The sequence below is a fragment of the Triticum urartu genome, chromosome 6A (assembly GCF_056163025.1).
Source record: "Triticum urartu cultivar PI428250 chromosome 6A, HENAU_Tu73, whole genome shotgun sequence".
Lineage (NCBI taxonomy): Eukaryota > Viridiplantae > Streptophyta > Magnoliopsida > Poales > Poaceae > Triticum > Triticum urartu.
Window position 1 is genome coordinate 588,428,351 of NC_141878.1, and position 15,403 is coordinate 588,443,753.

The following is a 15,403-nucleotide window of genomic DNA, read 5'->3' on the forward strand; positions in this document are numbered from 1 at the left end:
TCCAAATCACCGGAGATCCTAGCGCCGAACGGACGGCACCTCCGCGTTCAACACACGTACGGTCAGCGTGACGTCTCCTCCTTCTTGATCCAGCAAGGGGGAAGGAGAGGTTGATGAAGATCCAGCAGCACGATGGCGTGGTGGTGGATGCAGGGGTCACCGCAGCAGGGCTTCGCCGTTCTACTGTGAGAGGGAGAGGTGTAGCAGGGGAGAGGGAGGCGCCAAGACTCAAGGGTGCGGCTGCCCCTCCCTCCCCCCTTTTATATAGGCTCCCCAAGGGGGGGCGCCAGCCCTAGGAGATGGGATCTCCTACGGGGGGCGGCGGCCAAGGGGTGGAGTGCCCCCCAAGCCAGGTGGGGCGCCCCCCCACCCTAGGGTTCCCAACCCTAGGCGCATGGGATGGGCCAAGGGGGGCGCACCAGCCCACTATGGGCTGGTTCCCTTCCCCACTTAAGCCCATGGGGCCCTCCGGGATGGGTGGCCCCACCCAGTGGACCCCCGGGACCCTTCCGGTGGTCCCGGTACAATACCGGTGACCCCCGAAACTCTCCCGATGGCCGAAACTACACTTCCTATATATAATTCTTCACCTCCGGACCATTCCGGAACTCCTCGTGACGTCCGGGATCTCATCCGGGACTCCGAACAACTTTCGGCTTACTGCATATTCATATCTCTTCAACCCTAGCGTCACCGAACCTTAAGTGTGTAGACCCTACGGGTTCGGGAGACATGTAGACATGACCAAGATGGCTCTCCGGTCAATAACCAACAGCAGGATCTGGATACCCATGTTGGCTCCCACATGTTCCTCGATGATCTCATCGGATGAACCACAATGTCGAGGATTCAAGCAACCCCGTATACAATTCCCTTTGTCAATCGATACGTTACTTGCCCGAGATTCGATCGTCGGTATCCCAATACCTCGTTCAATCTCGTTACCGGCAAGTCACTTTACTCGTACCGTAATGCATGATCCCGTAACCAGACACTTGGTCACTTTGAGCTCATTATGATGATGCATTACCGAGTGGGCCCAGAGATACCTCTCTGTCATACGGAGTGACAAATCCCAGTCTTGATCTGTGTTAACCCAACAGACACTTTCGGAGATACCTGTAATGTACCTTTATAGTCACCCAGTTACGTTGTGACGTTTGGCACACCCAAAGCACTCCTACGGTATCCGGGAGTTACACGATCTCATGGTCTAAGGAAGAGATACTTGACATTGGAAAAGCTCTAGCAAACGAACTATACGATCTTGTGCTATGTTTAGGATTGGGTCTTATCCATCACATTATTCTCCTAATGATGTGATCTCATTATCAATGACATCCAATGTCCATAGTCAGGAAACCATGACTATCTGTTGATCAACGAGCTAGTCAACTAGAGGCTTACTAGGGACATGTTGGTGTCTATTTATTCACACATGTATTACGATTTCCGGATAACACAATTATAGCATGAATAAAAGACAATTATCATGAACAAAGAAATATAATAATAATGCTTTTATTATTGCCTCTAGGGGCATATTTCCAACAGTCTCCCACTTGCACTAGAGTCAATAATCTATTACATTGTGATGAATCGAACACCCATGGAATTCCGTATGTACATTACAAATATCTATGTCTCCATCTTGAATATTTTCATGAATGGAGTTGAAGCGACGCTTGATGTGCCTGGTCTTCTTGTGAAACCTGGGCTCCTTGGCAAGTGCAATAGCTCCAGTGTTGTCACAGAAGAGTTTGATCGGCCCCGACGCATTGGGTATGACTCCTAGGTCGGTGATGAACTCCTTCACCCACATTGCTTCATGCGCTGCCTCCGAGGCTGCCATGTACTCCGCTTCACATGTAGATCCCGCCACGACGCTCTGCTTGCAACTGCACCAGCTTACTGCCCCACCATTCAAAATATACACGTATCCGGTTTGTGATTTAGAGTCATCCAGATCTGTGTCGAAGCTAGCGTCGACGTAACCCTTTACGACGAGCTCTTTGTCACCTCCATAAACGAGAAACATTTCCTTAGTCCTTTTCAGGTACTTCAGGATATTCTTGACCGCTGTCCAGTGTTCCTTGCCGGGATTACTTTGGTACCTACCTACCAAACTTACGGCAAGGTTTACATCAGGTCTGGTACACAACATGGCATACATAATAGAACCTATGGCTGAGGCATAGGGGATGACACTCATCTCTTCTATATCTTCTGCCGTGGTCGGACATTGAGCTGAGCTCAATTTCACACCTTGCAACACAGGCAAGAACCCCTTCTTAGACTGATCCATATTGAACTTTTTCAATATCTTATCAAGGTATGTCCTTTGTGAAAGACCTATGAAGCATCTTGATCTATCTCTATAGATCTTGATGCCTAATATATAAGCAGCTTCTCCAAGGTCCTTCATTGAAAAACTCTTATTTAAGTAGGCCTTAATGTTGTCCAAGAGTTTTATATCATTTCCCATCAAAAGTATGTCATCTACATATAATATGAGAAATGCTACAGAGCTCCCACTCACTTTCTTGTAAACGCAGACTTCTCCATAAGTCTTCGTAAACCCAAACGCTTTGATCATCTCATCAAAGCGAATGTTCCAACTCCGAGATGCTTGCACCAGCCCATAAATCGAGCGTTGGAGCTTGCACACCTTGTCAGCATTCTTAGGATCGACAAAACCTTCCGGCTGCATCATATACAATTCTTCCTTAAGGAAACCATTAAGGAATGCTGTTTTGACGTCCATTTGCCATATCTCATAATCATAGAATGCGGCAATTGCTAACATGATTCGGACGGACTTCAGCTTCGCTACTGGTGAGAAAGTCTCATCGTAGTCAACCCCTTGAACTTGTCGATAACCCTTAGCGACAAGCCGAGCTTTATAGATGGTCACATTACCATCCGCGTCTGTCTTCTTCTTAAAGATCCATTTATTTTCTATGGCTCGCCGCTCAACGGGCAAGTCAGTCAAAGTCCATACTTCGTTTTCATACATGGATCCTATCTCGGATTTCATGGCTTCTAGCCATTTGTCAGAATCCGGGCCCGCCATCGCTTCTTCATAGTTCGAAGGTTCACCGTTGTCTAACAACATGATTTCCAAGACAGGGTTGCCGTACCACTCTGGTGCGGAACATGTCCTTGTGGACCTATGAAGTTCAGTAGCAACTTGATCTGAAGTTTCATGATCATCATCATTAACTTTCTCTCTAGTCGGTGCAGGCACCTCAGGAACATTTTCTTGAGTTGCACCACTTTCTGGTTCAAGAGGTAATACTTCATCAAGTTCTACTTTCCTCCCACTTACTTCTTTCGACAGAAACTCTTTCTCTAGAAAGGATCCATTCTTGGCAACAAAGATCTTGCCTTCGGATCTGAGGTAGAAGGTATACCCAATAATTTCTTTAGGGTATCCTATGAAGACGCATTTTTCCGACTTGGGTTCGAGCTTTCAGGTTGAAGTTTCTTGACATAAGCATCACATCCCCAAACTTTTAGAAACGATAGCTTATGTTTCTTCCCAAACCATAATTCATACGGTGTCGTCTCAACGGATTTCGACGGAGCCATATTTAAAGTGAATGCGGCAGTCTCTAAAGCATAGCCCCAAAAAGATAGCGGTAAATCGATAAGAGACATCATAGATCGCACCATATCTAATAGAGTGCGATTACGACGTTCGGACACACCATTATGCTGAGGTGTTCCAGGCGGCGTGAGTTGTGAAACTATTCCACATTTTCTTAAGTGTGTGCCAAATTCGTGACTCAAGTATTCTCCTCCACGATCTGATCGCAGGAACTTGATTTTCCTGTCACGTTGATTTTCAACCTCACTCTGAAATTCCTTGAACCTTTCAAAGGTCTCAGACTTGTGTTTCATTACATAGACATACCCATATCTACTCAAGTCATCAGTGAGGGTGAGAACATAACGATAGCCACCGCGAGCCTCAACACTCATTGGACCGCACACATCAGTATGTATGATTTCCAATAAGTTGGTTGCTCGCTCCATTGTTTCTGAGAACGGAGTCTTGGTCATTTTACCCATGAGGCATGGTTCGCACGTGTCAAATGATTCGTAATCAAGAGACTCTAAAAGTCCATCTGCATGGAGCTTCTTCATGCGTTTGACACCTATGTGACCAAGGCGGCAGTGCCACAAGTATGTGGGACTATCATTATCAACTTTACATATTTTGGTATTCACACTATGAATATGTGTAGCATTACGCTCAAGATTCATTAAGAATAAACCATTCACCATTGGAGCATGACCATCAAACATATCTCTCATATAAATAGAACAACCATTATTTTCGGATTTAAATGAGTAGCCATCTCGAATTAAACGAGATCCTGATACAATGTTCATGCTCAAACTTGGCACTAAATAACAATTATTGAGGTTCAAAACTAATCCCGTAGGTAAATGTAGAGGTAGCGTGCCGACGGCGATCACATCGACCTTGGAACCATTCCCGACGCGCATCGTCACCTCGTCCTTCGCTAGTCTCCGCTTATTCCGCAGCTCCTGCTTTGAGTTACAAATGTGAGCAACCGCACTGGTATCAAATACCCAGGAGCTACTACGAGTACTGGTAAGGTACACATCAATTACATGCATATCACATATACCTTTCGTGATGCCGGCCTTCTTGTCCGGTAAGTATTTGGGGCAGTTCCGCTTCCAGTGACCACTTCCCTTGCAATAAAAACACTCAGTCTCGGGCTTGGGTCCATTTTTTGGCTTCTTCCCGGCAGCTTGCTTACCGGGCGCGGCAACTCCCTTGCCGTCCTTCTTGAAGTTCTTCTTACCCTTGCCTTTCTTGAACTTAGTGGTTTTATTCACCATCAACACTTGATGTTCCTTTTTGACATCTACCTCTGCTGATTTCAGCATAGCAAATACTTCAGGAATGGTCTTTTCCATCCCCTGCATATTGAAGTTCATCACAAAGCTCTTGTAGCTCGTTGGAAGCGACTGAAGGATTCTGTCAATGACCGCGTCATCCGGGAGATTAACTCCCAGCTGAGTCAAGCAGTTATGTAACCCAGACATAGTGAGTATGTGCTCACTGACAGAACTGTTTTCCTCCATCTTACAGCTGAAGAACTTGTCGGAGACTTCATATCTCTTGACCCGGGCATGAGCTTGAAAAACCATTTTCAGCTCTTCGAACATCTCATATGCTCCGTGTCTCTCAAAACGCTTTTGGAGCCCCGGTTCTAAGCTGTAAAGCATGCCGCACTGAACGAGGGAGTAATCATCGGAACGTGTTTGACAAATGTTCATAACGTCTTGTTCTGCAGGGAGAACAGGTGCTTCACCTAGCGGTGCTTGTTGGACATAATCTTTCTTGGCAGCTATGAGGATGATCCTCAGGTTCCGGACCCAGTCCGTATAGTTGCTGCCATCGTCTTTCAGCTTGGTTTTCTCTAGGAATGCGTTGAAGTTGAGGACAACGTTGGCCATTTGATCTACAAGACATGTTGTAAAGGTTTTAGACTAAGTTCATGATAATTAAGTTCATCTAATCAAATTATTCAATGAACTCCCACTTAGATAGACATCCCCCCAGTCATCTAAGTATAACATGATCCGAGTTAACTAGGCCGTGTCCGATCATCACGTGAGACGAACTAGTCAACATCGGTGAACATCTTCATGTTGATCGTATCTTCTATACGACTCATGCTCGACCTTTCGGTCTTCTGTGTTCCGAGGCCATGTCTGTACATGCTAGGCTCGTCAAGTCAACCTAAGTGTTTGCATGTGTAAATCTGTCTTACACCCGTTGTATGTGAACGTTGGAATCTATCACACCCGATCATCACGTGGTGCTTCGAAACAACGAACTGTCGCAACGGTGCACAATTAGGGGGAACACTTTCTTGAAATTATTATGAGGGATCATATTATTTTCTACCGTCGTTCTAAGTAAACAAGATGCAAAAACATGATAAACATCACATGCAATCAAATAATAATAGTGACATGATATGGCCAATATCACATAGCTCCTTTGATCTCCATCTTGGGGCTCCATGATCATCTTGTCACCGGCATGACACCATGATCTCCATCATCGTGTCTCCATGAAGTTGCTCACCAACTATTACTTCTACTATTATGGCTAACACGTTTAGCAATAAAGTAAAGTAATTTACATGGCGTTTCTCAATGACACGCAGGTCATACAAAAAAATAAAGACAACTCCTATGGCTCCTGCCGGTTGTCATACTCATCGACATGCAAGTCGTGATTCCTATTATAATAGCATGAACATCTCATACATCACATATATATCATTCATCATTCATCACAACTTTGGCCATATCACATCACAAAACACTTGCTGCAAAAAACAAGTTAGACGTCCTCTAATTGTTGTTGCAAGTTTTACGTGGCTGCAATAGGGTTCTATCAAGAACATTTTCTTACCTACGTGAAAGCCACAACGTGATTTGTCAACTTCTATTTACCCTTCATAAGGACCCTTTTCATCGAATCCGCTCCAACTAAAGTGGGAGAGATAGACACCCGCCAGCCACCTTATGCAACTAGTGCATGTTAGTCGGTGGAACCGGTCTCACGTAAGCGTACGTGTAAGGTTGGTCCGGGCCGCTTCATCCCACAATACCGCTGAAGCAAAATAAGACTAGTAGCGGCAAGAAAGTTGACAACATCTGCGCCCACAACAAATTGTGTTCTACTCGTGCAAAGAGAACTACGCATAGACCTAGCTCATGATGCCACTGTTGGGGAACGTTGCAGAAAACAAAAAATTTCCTACGGTTTCAGCAAGATCCATCTATGAGTTCATCTAGCAACGAGTGATCGGATGCATCTACATACCTTTGTAGATCGCGAGCGGAAGCGTTCAAAGAACGGGGATGAGGGAGTCGTACTCGACGTGATCCAAATCACCGGAGATCCTAGCGCCGAACGGACGGCACCTCCGCGTTCAACACACGTACGGTCAGCGTGACGTCTCCTCCTTCTTGATCCAGCAAGGGGGAAGGAGAGGTTGATGAAGATCCAGCAGCACGACGGCGTGGTGGTGGATGCAGGGGTCACCGCAGCAGGGCTTCGCCGTTCTACTACGAGAGGGAGAGGTGTAGCAGGGGAGAGGGATGCGCCAAGACTCAAGGGTGCGGCTGCCCCTCCCCCCCTTTTATATAGGCTCCCCAAGGGGGGCACCGGCCCTAGGAGATGGGATCTCCCAGGGGGGGGGGGGGCGGCGGCCAAGGGGTGGAGTGCCCCCCAAGCCAGGTGGGGCGCCCCCCCACCCTAGGGTTCCCAACCCTAGGCGCATGGGGTGGGCCAAGGGGGGCGCACCAGCCCACTATGGGCTGGTTCCCTTCCCCACTTAATCCCATGGGGCCCTCCGGGACGGGTGGCCCCACCCGGTGGACCCCCGGGACCCTTCCGGTGGTCCCGATACAATACCGGTGACCCTCGAAACTCTCCCGATGGCCGAAACTGCACTTCCTATATATAATTCTTCACCTCCGGACCATTCCGGAACTCCTCGTGACGTCCGGGATCTCATCCGGGACTCCGAACAACTTTCGGGTTACTGCATATTCATATCTCTTCAACCCTAGCGTCACCGAACCTTAAGTGTGTAGACCCTACGGGTTCGGGAGACATGTAGACATGACCGAGATGGCTCTCCGGTCAATAACCAACAGCGGGATCTGGATACCCATGTTGGCTCCCACATGTTCCTCGATGATCTCATCGGATGAACCACGATGTCGAGGATTCAAGCAACCCCGTATACAATTCCCTTTGTCAATCGGTACGTTACTTGCCCGAGATTCGATCGTCGGTATCCCAATACCTCATTCAATCTCGTTACCGGCAAGTCACTTTACTCGTACCGTAATGCATGATACCGTGACCAGACACTTGGTCACTTTGAGCTCATTATGATGATGCATTACCGAGTGGGCCCAGAGATACCTCTCCGTCATACGGAGTGACAAATCCTTGTCTTGATCCGTGTCAACTCAACACACTTTCGGAGATACCTGTAATGTACCTTTATAGTCACCTAGTTACGTTGTGACGTTTGGCACATCCAAAGCACTCCTACGGTATCCGGGAGTTACACGTTCTCATGGTCTAAGGAAGAGATACTTGACATTGGAAAAGCTCTAGCAAACGAACTATACGATCTTGTGCTATGTTTAGGATTGGGTCTTGTCCATCACATCATTCTCCTAATGATGTGATCTTGTTATCAATGACATCCAATGTCCATAGTCAGGAAACCATGACTATCTGTTGATCAACGAGCTAGTCAACTAGAGGCTTACTAGGGACATGTTGGTGTCTATTTATTCACACATGTATTACGATTTCCGGATAACACAATTATAGCATGAATAAAAGACAATTATCATGAACAAGGAAATATAATAATAATGCTTTTATTATTGCCTCTAGGGCATATTTCCAACAGTAGTTTCATTTGTTGTTAGCCACAGTCCATAGATAGATAGCGTCCAGTTACCTTAATTCAAGTTCATTATGAACAATACACTAATTTTCAATTTATTTATAAAAAGACCCAAAATCCATATATATGACACTACTTATGACAATGTCTTTTTAACACACACACACACACACACACACACACACACACACACACACACACATATATATACCTGCTAAACTGAGCGTGCGCGCATTATGTCTTAGCGTACGCTCCGGCCATGCGCACAAATAAGAACCGCTCACACTGGTTCCATGTGTTGTTGCTGCATCTTGTCACAACTTAGAAAAACCGAATATGTGCTAGCTAGGGACATGAACTTAACTGAAACTATAGATTGAGTCACAACTTAACTCAATAGCGGATGCTTTTAGTACATGTACTTGTGCTTATGCTTTAGATATTTACACTTGTAAAACTGTTCTGATCCCTCAGTTACATGCTTGTTGACATAGTATTACTCCAGTTAGTCTGGCGATAGTTATTTTTAACAATGGGGCTGGAATAATTGTATGGTGTATGTTATGTTGGACTCATTAACTAGAACTATTTGTTTAATTTCTTGATTGCAGGATCCAAAGATCTAGCTCAACTGGACTCTAAATCACGGACAATTTAGTCCTGGCCCTTAATTAGGATGGCTAAATTACATTTGAGTATCATTTGATGGATATTTGCTATGAGAATTATGAATTTTATGAATCTACATATTATACGTGTGGTTTTGAATATTGTAATTGAATGCCTGTATTATTTTTATGGTTGCAATAGGCTATTACCACAACCCACTTTCGGTTGCCACATGTTAGCACCACGAAAATTTTAAATTGTCGTAATAGTTTCTGGCAACAAACATTTCACCCATTGTGATACCTATTTATCACCACTAAAACTAGTATGTTGCAATTTCCTGTTACGACGACTGGAATATTTGTTGCCATAAGTTAATGCCACAAGTGTGGTGGTTTGTGGCAAAATGCCTAATACTACAAAAAACAATGATTGTTGCCATAGTTTATTGCCACAATTGACTATTGCCACGGAAGAGCAGTGCCACAAAACGAGCGTCGTTGGCATAGGTTGTTGCCATAAATGTCTATCACCATGAGCTATCAGTCGCCATGATTCGTTACACGTTGCATTAATGGTATCTTCACAAAGCAAATTGTGGCGTAAGGTGAGTGTTGCCACAGGAAAACATGTGGCAACTTCCCACATGGTTGTTGCAATAGCAGACTTTATTGCCACAATTATTTTTGTGTGGAAATAACCTATTACCATGTCTCCAGTCGGAACGGGTGCCAACGAATGTTGTTTCGTGGCAATAGGTACTTATCGCGACAAATCGCCATATATTGCGACGACCGATTTTGTTGCAATAGACCTGAATCCTTGTAGTGTATCTTCTAATTTGGATGAAATTATGGTTCTATGGGCAAGTATTTTTCTCTCTCTTCACTAATCAGGGATAATTGTCTTGGTTATATGGCTGACTTAAACCTTGAGAGGAACAAAGCTTGCATATGTTAAACTATTCTCGCAACAATATATACTTTGTTTACACATTTGGACAATGGGTTGAGCTAGGCACCCCGCGCCAAGGCGCGTTTCCTATCTAGTTGCCAGGAATGACTGGAGGGTCGCCGACGAATTGACGTCAGGGGGCGCCGCCGAGTCAATGTGAGAGGGGCCACTACTGCTGGGTCGATGTTACGGCCAGAACGGGGCCGCATAGCTACTCCCAGCACCCACTTTTTTTTCGAACCATGCAGGAGAACTGGGACCGCATAGCTACTCCCAGCACCCACTGGCGCGCCAAGCTCTAGATCCATGCCCGGCCTGCCGCCACCGAGAAAGAAGAAGTACCACATCATGCAATAGCGGCCATGAGGGACGTGTGTGTCGGAGATTAAGGCTCATGACAGTGGAAGTAGCACTGGATCAGCTCCTTCCAGTCATCGGAGCACGCAGGTTGTGCCTACGACGTGACGGTGGTACACCTCCATGGAAGCCGAGCAAGGATAAATTTGCCCCTTAGCAGCGTCGTCGTCCCGAAGTTCGTCATCGTTCCCCTAACGGTTTCCTTCCGTGGGGTATGGGAGAATCGGAAGACCTTTGAGAGGATCAAGGCAGTGCACGCCGACGAGGCCTACCACTCCTAAAGAATAGAATAGCACTAATCAACCAATTCATATCATCACAGGCGCGCGAGTGGCCTGTCTATGCCTTGGGGTCAGTGATGAAAGATTTATCACCGATGATGAGTCCCTTTAGTTATCCGGTAACGGGTAGCAGAAAGATTCTCTGCCTCTTTCCTCAAAGTGTGACCCTAAGTTATCGAAGCCATGAGAGGACGTGCACTGTGACAAGGGTTTCTAACAAGCTTTTTTGAGAGTATTAAATTCTAGTTTTTGGACCGGGTCGTTATCACCTTTTCTACTCAAAGACTTATAATAAAAATAGGAATGAGTATGAGGTCTTGATTCTTACAACCATATGTTTATGGTCGGGATCACCATGATATTAATTTGGGCTCTAGAAGACACCCGTTAAAAATGTGCTTGCAACGAGACAAAGTTGGGGTGTGCCCAAATTACGTTTTGACCGAAACGCCCCATGCATCAAGAGTTAGTTGTCCAACCGTATGCCCTATCCGTCACGCGGGGTTACCTTGGTTATTAATATAAATCTGACATGAACATTGGACACCTAATGACTGCACCACATGTATCCCAAAGGATTGACTTCACACTACCGTACTAAACCAAGTTCAGGCGCGCCATGGCAAGAGTTCCAATAAAATTCATTGAATATCGGCATGATCACCAACTGAAGTTGAGACCAAATTGTTTGAAAGAAGGCAACTGAAAGGCCATCAGGGCCAGGCGCCGAACCCGCCATCATGGCGACGATTGCCCCCCTCCCTGCACCCCACCTCTTCTGGAAAGAGTGACAGTGCCAGCTCCCCATTCTCAAGGCCAGATACCTTGGCCGCCACTGGCCAAAAGTCAACCGCCAAGGAAATCCCATCACGGGGTTCCTCAAAATGTTCATGTCTGCATTATTTTAGAGATAATCTTTTTCCCCTTTTTTCTGGTTGTCTGGACTAATTTGAAGTTGGAATCATACATTAAGGTTGTGAAGGCCCACCTATTACTTATTATAGGTACAAGTTCCCCTTTTCTGGTTGTCTGGACTAATTCTAGAAATGCTCATTTTCCCCTTTTCTGGCCTCTAGTACTTATTTTAGGTACAAGTTCAAGATTGGTGTCCCACGCGTTACAAGATTCCCATGTCTTTGCACCACAATATTAGACTAGGGGTACGATGCTTGGGTTGAAGTACTTGGTGGTAAAACTTGTATGAGATCAGCTTAATTGCACGAATATGTCTGACAGTTTATTCTCCAAAAACATCATGTGCATATTTCTTTTGCTACTTTATCATGCTCAAAAGGCGCAAGTGCTAATTTATTTCACTACCCCCAAAATGAAATAAATTATGATCTTCCAAAGTGGTGCCATATATTAGGGGATTGTTTTACCTTTTCTATAAGTAAACACGCTCACTTTATTGATTAACAATACTCATCGGGGTACAGTGTAGATCTTATTTTTTTTTTCGAACACGTGTAGTTTCTTTTTTTGCATGGCAATACGTGCTTCATTTATATATCATACAATGTAGATCGGGGGACTGATGGAGGCATAGATGACGGCCTTCAGGAATACCTTTTTTTAGGGGTAAGACCAAACTTTATTGATCAAAAGCCACAGTTTGTGAAATACAATTTGCATGGGGATAAACAAGCCAAAGATGGCGCCCCTGCTGTAAAAGAAGTGATGATCTAGCTATTCTATGGGCATCGCCGTTCGACTGCCGTCCTTCAAAAGTAAAAGAACAATTAAAACCAGAAGCTCGGAGGTTAATCTCTGAGATGATCACACCATTCTTCCCTCTGCAGCTTTTGTTTATGTCGTTGATCACTTCTCTTGAATCTGAAGCTATGATAAACTGATGAATATGCAGATCTTCAGCGAGCGCGAGTGCTTCCCAGCAAGCGAGGGCTTCCAAAGTAGCCACATCACACACTCCTGGGATTACCAAAGCTGAGCTGCCCAGGTAATTGCCACTGTCATCCCTGCAGATTGCCGCCGCTGTTCCTCCCCTATTGTGCTGTGCAACTCCCGCATCAACATGGATTTTTCAAAGCCTGCTGGTGGTGCCCTGGGTCGGGTAGAGGCTGTGGCATTTGTGTTTGCTGTTCCCCTCATGGTACCATTTGGTTTGCTAGTACCAATAGTCTCCAGCTCCCCTATAAACTTCTCGACAAAACCATGAGTAGCATAAGGACTTTGGAAAATTCGTTCATGAATTGCTTGCCGACGAGCCCACCATATAGCCCAGAGGGTTACTGAAAGCTTCACAAAGGCAGAGTGCGAAATTACTTCCATCATCATGAAGAGCCAGTGTTTAGCATTCGGTTCTGTTGAGATACTCAGGTGTTCAGATAGTTCAACGTCAGCTAGGGCCCAAACACACCTTGCTGAAGTGCATTCCAACAACGAGTGCTGCCAGGAATCCTGTGCTCCACACAAACCGCACGAGCTTGTCGTTGACATATTTCTATGTGATCTGACATCCTCGGTTGGAAGAGATTGCCTCGCAAGTCTCCACAAAAACATCCGTACTTTTCCTGGTACTTTTGTTGTCCATAACGATTTCCACACGCTGCCATTGTGGTCCGCACTCGAAGACCCAGTTTCTTCAAGCTATGCCTCCCTTCTTCTTCTAGTAGAAATCAACATGGCATATGCTGACCGGACTGTGAAAGAACCAGTTTTTTCATAGTGCCACGACCAGAAGTCACCCATATTCCTTGTGCAAAGAGGTATACCCAGTATAAAAGGCACGTCCATCGGCAGAAACACTTGTGCTATCCTTTCCCTGTCCCAGGTAGCGGAAGTGGCGTCAATTAGTTCTGCGACCTGGGCAGGCGGATTTGTAACTCTACTTCCATACGGACGCATCATCTCTGTTCATGGTAACCAATTTTCATTCCAGATATTAGTTGATTCACCATTGCCGATCCGTTTGATCAGTCCCTGTTTCAATACATCTTTCCCTTCGATCACAGCCCTCCAAATTTGGCTCGGGTGACTTCCCAAGACAGCGTCCAGAAAAGGAGAAGCCGGGAAATAGACACTTTTGAGTATACGAGCACTCAATGAATCGGGATTTTGCAAAATCCTCCATCCTTGCTTAGCTAGCATAGCCAAGTTAAAAAGTTCAAAATCTTTAAAACCCAAGTCTCCCATGTTTTTGGGTTGTGTCATTGCCTTCCATGACACCCAGTGGGGCTTACGCTGACCGTTCTTGCTTCCCCACCAAAACTTTCTAATCAACATGTTCAAATGCTCACACAACCCTCTTGGTAGTTTAAAACAAGACATTGAATAGACCGGTACTGCTTGCGCAACCGCCTTCACCAATACTTCCTTACCTGCCATAGACAAGGTTTTCTCAATCCATCCCCGAACTTTATTCCACAACCGATCTTTCAAATACTTGAAGGCCCCATTCTTAGATGTTCCTATATCGCTTGGCATACCAAGATACTTCTCGTTCAAAGTTTCATTGGGCACCTGGAGTAGATCTTTGATTTGCTGGCGAACGCTATCAGGAACCCCTTTGCTGAAATAAATCGAGGACTTATCATAATTTATGCGCTGTCCCGAAGCTTGACAATAAGCATCCAAGGCTTGGTGCACCTCCGTAGTACTCATATTATTTGCCCTAAAAAACAGCAGATTGTCATCTGCAAAAAGTAAATGGTTGACTGGTGGCGCCGTAGGTGCCACAATCAGACTGTGTAGATTTGATGACTCACTCTTCGATTTCAACAGGCACGAAAGGCCCTCTGCTGCTATCAGGAACAAGTATGGGGATATAGGGTCCCCTTGCCTTATACCTCGTGTAGGCGTGAACTGATCCAGTTTCTTCCCATTCAACATAACTGAGAACTTAACCGAGCTGATCATATCCATAACAACGTTGACCCACCTCTCTGTAAATCCCAGTTTCAACATGATCACCCTCAGATATGCCCATTCAACTCTGTCGTAGGCCTTCATCATATCCAGCTTAAGCGCACAATGTTGATTCTTTTTTGCTTTATTCCTCTTCATAAAATGAAGGCATTCATATGCAGCAATAATATTATCAGTTATGAGCCTTCCCGGGACAAAAGCTGATTGTTCTTTAGATATTATCTCCGACAGCACTTGCTTCAGACGGTTAGAGATCACCTTTGAAGCAATCTTATAGAGAACATTGCATAGACTAATCGGCCGAAATTGTGAGAGCAGGGTCGGATTTTTTACCTTTGGAATTAAAACCAAAACCGTCTCGTTGATAGATGTTGCTGATTCCGTCCCATCAATGACACGTATCACTGCCTTCATAACCTCCTCCCCACATATGTCCCAATGACACTGGAAAAAGTGAGCGGGGAAATCGTCCGGCCCCGGCGCCTTGATCGGAAACATCTGAAAAAGTGCCCGTTTTACCTCCTTGTTCTCATAGGGAGCATTAAGCATGGCGTTCATCTGGTATGTTACCTTAACTGGAACAGATGCAAGGAAGAGAAAGGGAGCGGCTCGGCTACGCGGGGGAGACGAGGAGCAGCCAAGCGAGGGCACGATTGCGAGAGGCAGAGGCGCGGCGGCGCGAGGCAGAGGGGGACGTTGCCGGGGAGAGGGGGCAGCGTAGGGGAGAGAGGAAGCTGCTCAACGGCGCAGCCGTGCAGGGAAGAGGGAGGCGAGGGAGAGGAAGTTGGCTCGCTAGGTCACGCACGCAAGACTATATGT